At 44.0% G+C, this 12,504-nt stretch overlaps 1 pseudogene; it reads left to right on the top strand.

The window, feature by feature from the left end:
- The first annotated feature begins 5,146 nt into the window (after positions 1-5,146).
- Positions 5,147-9,864, top strand: LOC144767107 (stimulated by retinoic acid gene 8 protein homolog; annotated as a pseudogene).
- The last annotated feature ends 2,640 nt before the right edge of the window (positions 9,865-12,504 follow it).

Below are 12,504 nucleotides of genomic sequence, written 5' to 3'. Positions count from 1 at the left end.
TCTACATAACGGTTTTGGCGCTGACCTTTTACCTAGTTAAATGCCAAATAAATGTTTTGTGTTTTTTTCCGAAAAACTAACCTCAATTATTATGCATGAGGATTCTTAGTATCACAGCAGGATTACCATCTACTGTATAATAACTCTGCATTAGAGTGTTGAAAATGGCCCTTTTTGCAGGGTTATCCCCAAACTTTTTGCTTCTTTCTCCCTTGATTTTCTATGGTTGTTGGCTATAGAACTCTGGGCACTTTACCACTGCTGATCAGTGCTAATGTGCATTTGTTCTCTCTGTAAGTTGTTATTAGGATTGGTTATCCATGATTGGCATATTTGTTTTACCAGTAGGTCCCTGGTAAAGTGGACTGAGTGTGCCAGGGTTGATAATTCAAATGCTACTAGTGGGCTTGCAGCACTGATTGTGCCACCCACATGAGTAGCGCTGAAAAGAGGTCTCAGGCATGCCACCGCAGTGTCTGTGCACAGTTTGTTAACTGCCATGTTGTCCTGGCCAGTGTACACACTGGCCAGGCCTGACCCTTCCCTTTTTTTTACACATTGGACAACTCTATGGTAGACTCAAGGTTCCCCCCCTCTGGCAGGGTGTAGTGTATGTGAAAGGTAGGACATGTTCTAGTGTGGGTAAGATGTCCTGATAGTGAAATACTGCCAATTTCGTTTTTCACTATTGAAAGGCCATCTTGCCCATAGAGTAGAATGGGGAATGCTGTGTCCCACATGTACCTGCATATCTTCCCATAGGAGCAAGATGAAAAATGTAAACCTGGTATCCCTGAACTCAGAATTTTATAACGCATCTTTTAGGGAGGATGGTTTTTGAATTCTGTGTTTGAAAACAGCACTTTTAAAAAGTGGCTATTTTTTTGTTCAACCTTTCTGTGTGCCTCTGCCTGTTTGTGTATTGGCTGTCTGGTTTGTGAGTGAGAGGGTCTGGGGGGCTCCAGGAGGGAGGGTGAGTCAGCACCAGGCTGAATAGACCTATCTGCACTTAAAGTGATGGGAGGAGTTGCACCTGGGCCTGAATAGGGCTGTGCCTGCCTTCCACAATGCTGGCTCCACCTCCTGCGGTGTGTATGATGGCCCTGGCCTCCCCTCACAAAGAAAGAAGACATGCCTTGGCAGAGGGCACCTAGAACTGGTTTGGACTGGATCCTGGATCACTCACACATGTAAGAACAAAGATGTTTGGGGTATAACTAGCTGTGCTGAAACCCCTGTAAAACTAGATCAACCCTGGAAGTAAGAAGAATCTTTGCCAGGGAGAAGAGCGCTTAAAACTGAGAAGAAGGACTGCCCTTGCTATGTGTTCTGGGGCTGACTTGCAGTTGCTATTCTGCCCAGAAAAGGAGGAGGACTTGTTGCTGTGTGCTGTGTCCCCTTCTGAAAAGGAAATCACAAAGGGCCTGAGAAGAGCTGGCCTCATGTTGAAATTCAGGGTTATAAAAGTTTGCCAATGAAGACTTCTACAATCAAGAGAATCTCTACCAGAAGAAGATCAGCTGAAGAAACTGAGAAGGAAGACTGTCCTTGCGGTCTGCTCCGGGGATGATTTGAAGTTTGCTGTTTTTACTGAAGAGGAGAAAATGGGACTTTGCTGTGTGCTGTTCTCCCCTTCCTCACCTGCTTGAGGATAAGACTGCTGTGTGCTGTGTCTTTAAAGAGTCTCCAAGGGCCTGTGAAGAGCTGGCCTCCTGTTGGGAACACAGGGATATGAAGGTTCCCAAGAAAACATTTGTCAAAGAGCTGTGTGTGTATCTTTGCACACAGCCTCTGCTTGCTGGTGATTAGTGGCTCGGTGTGCGATCGGTACACAGCGAAGCCTGCCTGCCCGTGTAACTTTGTGGCTCGTTGTGCAATCGTCAGACAGCAGGGTGGGCGAGGTCTGCTGTGCCTTATCTCACTGATCGGGCGCTCGAGGGTGCGTGACCGTGCACTGCCCGAGGCCGTCACAACAAAGGGGCCGAGATCTCAACCGCCGGCCTGGTACGGCGAGGAAAGGTGAAGCACTGTGTCCAGGCATTTCACCACCGCCCGCCCGGAAGTTTTGCCCGCACCGTCCCAAGCCAGTGCCGACATCAGGGGAGAGCCGTGCTGTGATTGGACCCAGGGTGGCGCGTCGACTAGGTAATGAGGGGCTAGTCGCCAGAAGGAGCCTCACTGCAATCAGGAAGAAGCGAAGCGTCGCTTAGGCAACGAGAGGCTCACCACCAGGAGGAGCCGCGCTGAATTCCAGGAAGCACGAGGCGTCTTCCCGCAGCCCGACCTCATCCCAAAGTACAGCAGTTGCCTACGAAGGATCGACGGAGGTAGAAGCAGCGCGAGACTGGCACCCCAGGTAAACCGATCCCAGCCGCGCTGCTGCATGAGTGTGCTTAGAGTGGGTTGGGAGTCGACGGGCTGCGGGACTGCGCGGGAAATTTCCTGAGCCTAGGGAACTGTGGCAGCTTTCTGTAAAAGAGATCTGTGAGGCCTGTACCGGTGTCAGGAGAGCTGTGATACCGGGGGCCCGTCGTCTGGTTGGTATTTGTGTACTTCACGCTTTGTGGGGGCATAGTGTGGCAACACTGACCACGGAGTCAGCTAGCAGAACTATAAAGGGGTTCCAAATAAGCGGGGCATTGGTAATTTGTTCTGAAGCCATGCGTGCTGGGGAAACCTATGTTGCGGCACGTGACTAGAGAATTATTGCTCAAAGGAACGAACGCAATACCAACAAGTTTATGTTTTATCAAGAACTCCTCAAAAGAACCATCTAAAGAATAATCTTTTTATTGTGTATGTTGGATTTATGTCGTTTTGGTCTTGCCTCATTTAGATAAAGATAACTTTATTTTTATAACTACCTGTGTGGTGTCCATTTATGGTGTTTTGCAGTGTTATTGTGGGTGTTGGTGCAAATACTTTACACATTGCCTTGGGGATAAGCTTGTCTGCTCGTGCCAAGCTACCAAGCGGGTGAGCAGGGTTTATCAACTGTGTTTTCCCCTTGCCCTGACTAGAGTGGTGGTTTCTGCCTGGCTTTGGCGCCAGCCATAGCCAACCAGAACTCCCATTTCCAACAAAGGGTCCTCACTATCGTCATCCTTGGTCGACATGCCCAGAGTACAATGAAACATCTATGGAAAGCCCTGAGGGTACCTTTGAGTATATAAACATCACTTCTTCGCTGGGCAAACCAGAAGAGAAGCTTACATGCTGACACAAGACGCTGAGGTCCCTTTACGCAGACATTCCAGCAGCAGTGGTCCGACTCTCCACGCGGGGTGTCCAACTCAAGACCAAGATGGAGACCTTTTTCTCTCACATCAGTTAATGAGGTTGGCTCTTTCCTAGGGGGATTCTTGGCTCTACACTTGCATACATGCTAGGTACACTCAGGTACATCTAGTTGGGGTTGCATCGTAGGAGTATGCATTATTTTTGTCATGTATCTATATGCCTCCATATATGCACTGTTTTAGAACTATGGTAGAAATCTACCTTCTACTTACTCTACCGATGCTTGTAATCGTCTATATCTGTCTAATGTTTGTTGCAGCACACATACTTTATACTTGTATTATGCTGGTTTAATAAATGCTTATTGAAGACGTCCCCATCAATTATTCTGTATATGTCTCTAAGAGAAAGTGAGCACGAGTCATTTTTGATAGTTGCCAGAAACTATTCACTCCTTGGTAAGAGGGGCTGATAGTGGCACTGTGAGCTATCTGGTCCACAGACTAACATATCCTTGGGGCGTGTCTGGAATCAGTCTGGACATAAATCCCTTAGTTTATGTTGTCTAAACATGCAGAGCCAATATAGATTTATAGGAACTTCACGACAAAGTGAACAGTTCCAGTTTGTTAAAGACATTAATCTGTCTCAGTCTGTCGCTACATCAGCACACCAGTCAGTGGCAAATTGCAGCGTCATGTCTTAGGTAGCTTAAATACTCGGATTTCCAAAATTGAGCCATCTCCAATACAAGAACGGCTGCTTCCGCATCTGTCCCAAAATCTGAGTAATTATGTTCCATAAGTTTCCAGGGTGACACCCCTTGGCATCACCAGAAATGTCAGGCCACTCTGTCCTATTGGTCATTCTCGATGGGATGAGGGTGATGTAGTAGCTAAAATGAACACAATCCAGAAGAATTAGGTGATTCAAGTTACATAGTTTCCTTAAATCATGCAAGCGTAGTCATATGAACAAAAAGATATTTCAGAGAGGAAAGAAAAAACTGCTAACTCGTCGATACTCCTCTCCCAAGCAGCTGTTCTAGTATGTAAAAATAAATTGTTGCAATTGTAGTTGAGCTGTACTGAGGATGTCAAAGGAAACATTTAAGAGCTAAAATACAAATAGTAACGTGGCTGAATATTTCCACCAGTTTCAGACTATTCAGTTCACTAGTTCGTGTTGGAAAAGATAGCAAGATATGAGGCCTACATGAAATACAGCTAATACACGATGAGTTATGGTGAATTATAAATCTTGCATCAATAACGAACATTATTAATTTCATAAGTGAATACATTGATAAATACAAGATTTGTGTAAGAAGATACTCATAAAAAATGTATGTCTCAACTTTAGACATATAAATCTCTTTATGTGAATGCTATTCAAGGCACACATATATAAAATGTACTTTAGAGGAAAGTATCACAAAAACAACTTTAACTAAACCTGTGTATCACCTACTTTTCTTTTGTCATTTTCGGTGCACAGGTTACAACATTAAACAATAAAGTCATATTTTTTACATATAAATGAATCTACTGTGTATACATTTTTTTGTTTTCATTAATATTACATTATCAAATCATAAATCAAATTCATTAATAGTGGTTAATAGTCACGTGTATTGAAATTGAATATGAAGTATAATATTTACTGTTCTACCATCTCCATGCTTTGATGATGCAGTGTCTGAATCATAGTTTGGATGTCATTTTCAAAAAAGCAGAACTTAGCACAGGATCATCATCATTTGCATAACGTTTTATCATAATCGTTTCTTTTTGTCACAATATTGTTGAGTAAAATCTCTGCTCTATTACAGTGCGAACAGAGATCCGCAGATAAAACTACCTCTATGTACAGTCCACGCCCACTCAACTAATAATGTGTTTTGTCCGCATACAGGGATAATGACAGCAGTAGGTCCTTCTCCAGGGTGTCTTTTGATTTCAATCCTCACCTGCTGGAGCACCGCGTGGCAAGGCAGAGTTTGTCACAGGCAAGTCAAGAGGCAACCCTTGAAAGCCATGTCAGGCAACTGCACAACACTGTCTACCCTGAGACAGATCACTTTAATGGGGTGACAAATTGGCAAGTTCTGCGCAGAGCTAAGAATTATATTCAGGGGCTGGAACACATGCTGGACACTCTTTTAAAGATGACAAAGTCTTTCCAATTTGAAGGATGGGAACCCTAGCACCCTGGAAGAGGAGAAGGTAGAATATGTCAGAGTCTACTGTTGCAAAGCCAAGCAATGCTTCTCTTTAATCTGGCACAGAAAACCTGTCCATAAGCCGATACCTCTATGAGCAATAGGAAAACAAGTTGGTGGAAGAAGGGATAAAGAATGACCTTACCCAGTTATCAGTCACGTCATCTCTAGATATGATGAAATTTGCAAGGTAAATGTACTTCAATAAGCAGACAGTAGATTTGCTAGTGGAGATCCAAATTGTGTCTGCTGGGGCTATAACTCATCCGGTAGTTTCTAAATCAGTTTCCCATGTGTGCGTGGAGTGCGGCCATGCCTTCTGTCTGTCCTGCATCTCCGCGGTCTGGGAGGGGCTGCAGACAGACTTCACCTGACCAGAGTGCAAAGGGACATTTCCGAATAAAAACCTTCTCCCTAACAAGCAGCTGGCGAACCTGGCCGAAAAGATAAAACAGCTTCAGGCCCGGACCAGGGGGCTCCAGGGAGCGGAGCTGTGCGGAGAGCATGGGGAGAGGCTGAGCCTGTTCTGTGATGACGACCAGGAGCCCACCCATCTGCATCATCTGTCGAGAGAGCAAGGGCCACAAGGCTCACTCGGCGCACCCCATTGGCGAGGCTGCCCAGGAGTACAAGGGCAAACTTCACAGTTGTCTGGCCACATTGATGAACAGTCTGGAGAACATTGAGGTGCTTCACTGCAAAGATCAAAAAAGGATAACAGAGATGGAGGAAGCAGTCAAGAACAAGGAGATAAAAATCCTGAGTACATTTGAGGAGACGAAAATGTGCCTGGAGCAGAAGAAACAACTTGAGCTTAGCAGTATGAAAACAAAGCATGAAGAAAGTCTACAGATGGTCCTTAGAAGCATTAGTGAGCAGGAGAATCAGAAACCAGCACTGATGGACCTGATCAGCAACATAATGGAGAAGTGTCAGCAGCAGGATGTTGAGCTACTGAAGGGCATCAAGAGCATATTTCACAGGTTTGATAATATAAAACATCGGAAACCTAAGGCTAATTCTGCTGGAACACGGCTAAGTATACAGAAATTTAGCCTTCCGCTAACCTACTTGTTGGACAAGATAAAGCAAGTGAAAATCTCCTTGACGTGTCACCTGTGGACAAGTTATGGTCATATTCTTCTGGGCATCCTGGCTATTCTTATAGCAGTGATTTGTGCATTTTTGGGCACTCTTCCGAAGGAAAAAGTGATGGTGACTCTGGATCCTGACATGGCTCATCCTCAGCTCCTCCTGTCTGAGGGGGGGAGACGAGTGAGATACACGTTTTTACCAAAAAGGGGTAACCCTGTGTCCCTCAGAACCTGGGTATGTATGGTTAAAGACAAAAATGGTTCTGTCGGGTGAGTAAATTGCTTTTACGTAAAGGCTAGATTAGCTCATAACAAAATATAACAAATAAAAAGAGAAGACCTCTCTGACAACAAATATAATTCAAATTGTTTATATGAAAGAGCAAAGTCACATTAAAACACCGGAATTACTTCATTCCATTTCAATTTCAATTATAGGTGAAAAAAGTGACTGTTGGTGAACAAAGTGAATAGTGCAAAAATCACAGTGACACTTATTTACAAGTATATACAAAATTTGTACAAAGAAGAAATGGGCAAGGGGAAAGGTTCGATCGAGCGACCGCGAGTGATGCAAACCGGCACCCTGCTTTTCTGGATAGTGCTCCTCCATGTTAGATTGACCTATTGGCTTACGCACAGTGTGTGACTCTCGCCTCCTGTGTTTCCGGAAATCTAAACAACTTAGTCACCCCCCTCCTTTTCTCCCCCCGTACGCCCCCTGTCTTGATAAAGATCCGCGTGACCACCAACCGGGGCACATTAGGATCGAAACGTCGACGCACAATACTGGTCAAGAACTCTCCAGGAACGGGCACAGTCACCATCTGTCTCCTTGGAGTATTAACTTAGAACTCTGACCGCCAAACCTTTCCCCTTGCCCATTTCTTCTTTGTACAAATTGTGGAACTGAGGCTAGTGTGAACCCCCCTTCCCCTCAACTGTCATCCACAGTTTAAACACCAACATTCCAAAGAATCTTCTTCACAATGACCCTCTCACCTGTTCCCACGACAACCAGAAGCCTCAGTGAAACTATGTATCTCTTTTCCTTGTACATTTTTAAAACAAGGGCAGACAATGTTTGCCGTGAATCATACACCAAACAGCATGTAACACGATAAAGTCTCAGCAGAATTAAACAAGCGTTGGCGTAGCCAATAGGTCTCGCCTTTGGGTCCTTATAAGTCTTTAGCAAGAGCTATTGGCTTTTAGCAATGGTTCTAAGGTATGTTGTAGAGCAGTGTGGCTGCTGTGCTCCGTACTGCAAACTTGGTGTCCAGTGCAGTGACGTGGGGCAGTGGCATAATGTGGTGTGTTGTGGAGCCGCTTGGTTCGGCTATAGAGGAGTCTGGTGCCCGCGGCCGTCACCTACCCAGCCGGACATTGGTGCATGGCACTCCTCGTCCTTTCGCTGCTGTCTCTCTATATCTTCCTCCGAGGACCTCCTCTCCCTCTCTCAGAATCCCTTTTCTTGTCCCCATCTTCCTTTCACTCTCTCCTCTGATCCTGACCTGCCATCTTGTTCCGTCCTTTGTCCGTTCCTTTCTCTCTGCTCCCACTCATTCCCACGTTTCCCTTCTCTTCTCCCCCTTTTCCCTGACCCCTATTTTCCCTCGCTCCCATTGCACCTTAATATCTTTTGTTTTTGTAATGATCTAATCATTAGATGTATCTGTATAACCTTGTTTTTCCTCTTCCTTGCAACGATCTTTCATGTTAATTTTGTAACGTTTGTAATATGCTAAATGCGAAATTCCTCATGTAACTTGTAACTGGTGTAATTCTATAATTTTTTGGAAACTTATTTAAAGACGTTGAGACGACATGGCCGATGCCCGGTGGAGCCGCTTGGTTTGGCTATAGAGGAGTCTGGCTCCTGCGGCCGTCACCTACCCAGCCGGACATTGGTGCATGGCACTCCTCGTCCTTTCGCTGCTGTCTCTTTATATCTTACTCCGAGGACCTCCTCTCCTTCTCTCAGAATCCCTTTTCTTGTCCCCATCTTCCTTCTCACCCTCTCCTCTGATCCTGACCTGCCATCTTGTTCCGTCCTTTGTCCATTCCTTTCTCCCTGCTCCCACTCATTCCCACGTTTCCCTTCTCTTCTCCCCCTTTTCCCTGACCCCTATTTTCCCTCGCTACCATTGCACCTTAATATCTTTTGTTTTTGTAATGATCTAATCATTAGATGTATCTGTATAACCTTGTTTTTCCTCTTCCTCGCAACGATCTTTCATGTAAATTTTGTAACGTTTGTAATATGCTAAATGCTAAATTCCTCATGTAACTTGTAACTGGTGTAATTCTATAATTTTGTGGAAACTTATGTAAAGACGTTGAGACGACATGGCCGATGCCCAGTGGAGCCGCTTGGTTCGGCTATAGAGGAGTCTGGTGCCCGCGGCCGTCACCTACCCAGCCGGACATTGGTGCATGGCACTCCTCGTCCTTTCGCTGCTGTCTCTTTATATCTTCCTCCGATGACCTCCTCTCCCTCTCTCAGAACCCCTTTTCTTGTCCCCATCTTCCTTCTCACCCTCCTCTCTGATCCTGACCTGCCGTCTTGTTCCATCCTTTGTCAGTTCCTTTCTCCCTGCTCCCACTCATTCCCACGTTTCCCTGCTCCCTCTTTTCCCCTACTCCTATTTTCCATCGCTCCCATTGCTCCTTAATATCTTCTGTTTTTGTAATGATCTAATCATTAGATGTATTTTTATAACCTTGTTTTTCCTCTTCCTCGCAACGATCTTTCATGTAAATTCTGTAAAGTTTGTAATATGCTAAATGCTAAATTCCTCATGTAAAGCGCTCTGATACCTCCGGGTCTAGTAGCGCTATATAAAACTCTTAAATAAATAAATAAATAAATAAATGTGTGGTACTGTCTTCCAGAGGACCATAAGGCCAATATTTTAAGTACTGCATCATCAGGAGAAAACTTATTTGCCCCAATCCAGCCTACTCATGAGCCAATGTGTTCCGTCAGTAGTGTAAGGGTAGTCAAGCTGATAGCCATGTAGCAAGTGGATCCATCTTGCCTTCACCACCAGAGGACATTTGTTATTAAGACACTTTTGCTCTGTCTGCTGGGTTCCTCAAAGACAATGAGATGTAAGGCATGTCTAGCTTAAATCCAGTATATGAAGGTAGCACCTTGGAGAATCAGGAGCAGAATGGTTGCATCAACAGACAGGTAGTTTTCTAGCAGGCCATCTCCAGGCTATTCCTCATGATACCAACCTGCAAATTGACTAAAAGACAGTGATTCTGAGATGCACGGAAACCTTTGATTGAGAAGACTTGTAAAGACACTCTAACCCTTGTCAATGCATTTACAAAATTCCACACATATTTTCTAGAGTATTTACTGAAATAAAAGGTATGAAAATCTCTTTCAAAACATCAACTCTCTTCAGAAACTCTGTTTAAACTGTTCTGAAAATATGAATATAAAATGAATAACCGACTCACTGTTTTAAGCACTGAATTAAAAATGTTCACATTAGTAAAGGATCATGCAGATAAAAGCACTTACCAGTGATTTATTTTGCAGCAACCCTTGCATGCCAAGCTTGACTGCAGCTTGATTAGGCAATATTCACAGTGGTTAAAACAGTATGTTCCTGTTTTCAAATTAACTCTGATCTAGCAATACCCTCTGAATACGCCTTACCATACAACAATTCAGATTGTCAGATTGTGAAATGTTCCTCCTATGATATTTGGTGCAGGCCTACTGATATGACATAAAGAATACCTATCCGTATTATGTAAATAATTTATTTTAATTTCGGATCCTCTTTGTCCTTCTAGATACGTATATATTCAAAGCACACCGAATGATAAACAACTATTCTAAAGGGCTTAAGACCGCTCTACTATTATCACTACCATTGTCTTGTCAATAATCTGTGCACCCCTAATAAAAACAAAAGTCATGACATGCGTATTATGACGTTTTTATTAGAAACTAAGCAAACTGCCTTAAACTACCTGTCACTGCTCACATAAATGATCAGTCGCCACTAACCAAATTAGGACATTTACAAAAACAATACTTAATTTTAAACTTTTATTGAACGAAAGAAAAAATTATCCCCAAATATAGGTAGAATTGCCTGGTCAGTGATATGAATAGCGCATTATGCAATAGTCCAAAACGCTGAGAAAATTCACTAACTTTGCCTTCCTTGATGTCAAGCAAGACAAAGTCAATGTAAATGAAAACCTATTTGTGCAGAAGTTATTTTTCGGTAATATTTATCATGTTTTAAAATTGTATGTATAACGTGTATTATGTACTAGAGAATCAGTTTAATGTAGTTTTTCCCTGAAAGAAACATATACCAATTGAAACAGATGAATTTACACACAACCTATCCCAATACAAGATACAAGAATGACCGCTTTTTGGAAAGTGAATTATTAGTAGTCGAAAATATACATCTGCCACTGGTAATAAGGCCACTAACACAATACAGGGTTTAGAATAGGGCTTAGAATATTATTACCCTGCTCAACCCCTGGTAGCTTGGCTACGAGCAGACAGGCTTAACTTCAAAGATAGGCATGTAGAGCATTTAAAAACACCAGCTCAGTAAATAATTAATACACAACACACAATAAAAATCCAAAACTAATTTATAAAAATCGGGAATACTTGTATCTTTAAAATAACACTGAAACAAAAACAAAAATTCAATGTAGGGCACATAAAAGCGTATAGCGCCTATGGAGCTTATTGGGACATCTGGTTTTCCTAGACCAGGACAAAGTCAAAGTATCAGTCCGACTGCAATGGAGCCCTGCACAGCTACACATCGTGGTAGATCTTGGTCAAAGATTTTATCTTCTAAATTAGAAACTTTTCTCAGGCTTTTTTTTCCAGGGTCCCTTGAAGCTCTCAGCCAGTCCGGATTCAGTGAGGGTTCACCGGCTTGCCTTGCGATGAGCTCCCGGTCAAGCTTGACGGAGTCCGACCTCCGGAACTTTCCAGAAGGACAAACGAGAGATTCAGGCCGGCTCGAGGTTGAAGGTGGGTGGCTTGACTGTCATGGCTGGTCCAGGTCACCTCTCCTACATTCGGATTTAGAAACCTTAACAGACCTTCATCTTCAGGGGTCCCTCGCTGTTATTCACCAGGCCGGATTCAGGGAGGGTTCTCCAGCTTGGGTTTCAGCCAACTCCTAGTCAAACTCTCGAAATCGGAGCTCTAGGGCTTTTCAGCGGGACAAACCTGGACTACAGGCCAGCTCGCTGTTGAGGATCGCCTGCTTGGCTGGCTAGGTGAAGTCGGTCCACTTATGGAGCTTAATTCCAAAGTTGCTGCAAAGTTCTTCAAACGCCTGGAACTTATTCCTGAAGTTCCTTTGAGGGTCCCAAAATGTCTAAAAGTTACTTCCAAGGTTTGGAAGCTCTAAGATGATCCTTTAAAGTTTGGGACTTCAGTTCCCACAATCCACTTAGACAAAACACTTACAATTCCACTGGTAGTACTCAAGGCTGGGGATTCTTGCTGGTGATGGTCCAGGTGAGCTGTGTTAACCTGTAGCTTGCTGGGAGTCCACTCTTTAGTCCTTTTGAAGCACAGTAGTTCCACAGGGCTATAGTTGCAGATTGTGCAGCAGGTGCAGTCAGTCAGAGTACAGGGTCTGGTGGGTGTAAATCAAACTTCTCAGCATGAGCCCCTTCTTCTTGTTTCAAGCTGCAGATCTGAGAGACTCTGCCCCTTCCATATACTTATTCCAAGTTCTCTGGGTCTAGCAGGAGGGCACTCTGTCCAATGAGGTGCACGGTGACACCCCAGAGTATGACCATATACTCCAAAGTGTGGCACCATAGTCTCCCAGAGAGCACAATTTCTCCATGATTTAACAAGGCTGATTTTTCAGCAGAGAGACAAGAGCTAGTGAAGCCAACCTTCAGGATGGTACATCTCTAAATTGC

Source organism: Lissotriton helveticus, chromosome 7, assembly GCF_964261635.1.
Source record: "Lissotriton helveticus chromosome 7, aLisHel1.1, whole genome shotgun sequence".
Classification (NCBI taxonomy): domain Eukaryota; kingdom Metazoa; phylum Chordata; class Amphibia; order Caudata; family Salamandridae; genus Lissotriton; species Lissotriton helveticus.
The sequence above is the reverse complement of the archived record's forward strand: the minus strand, read 5'-3'. Positions and strand labels throughout refer to the sequence as shown.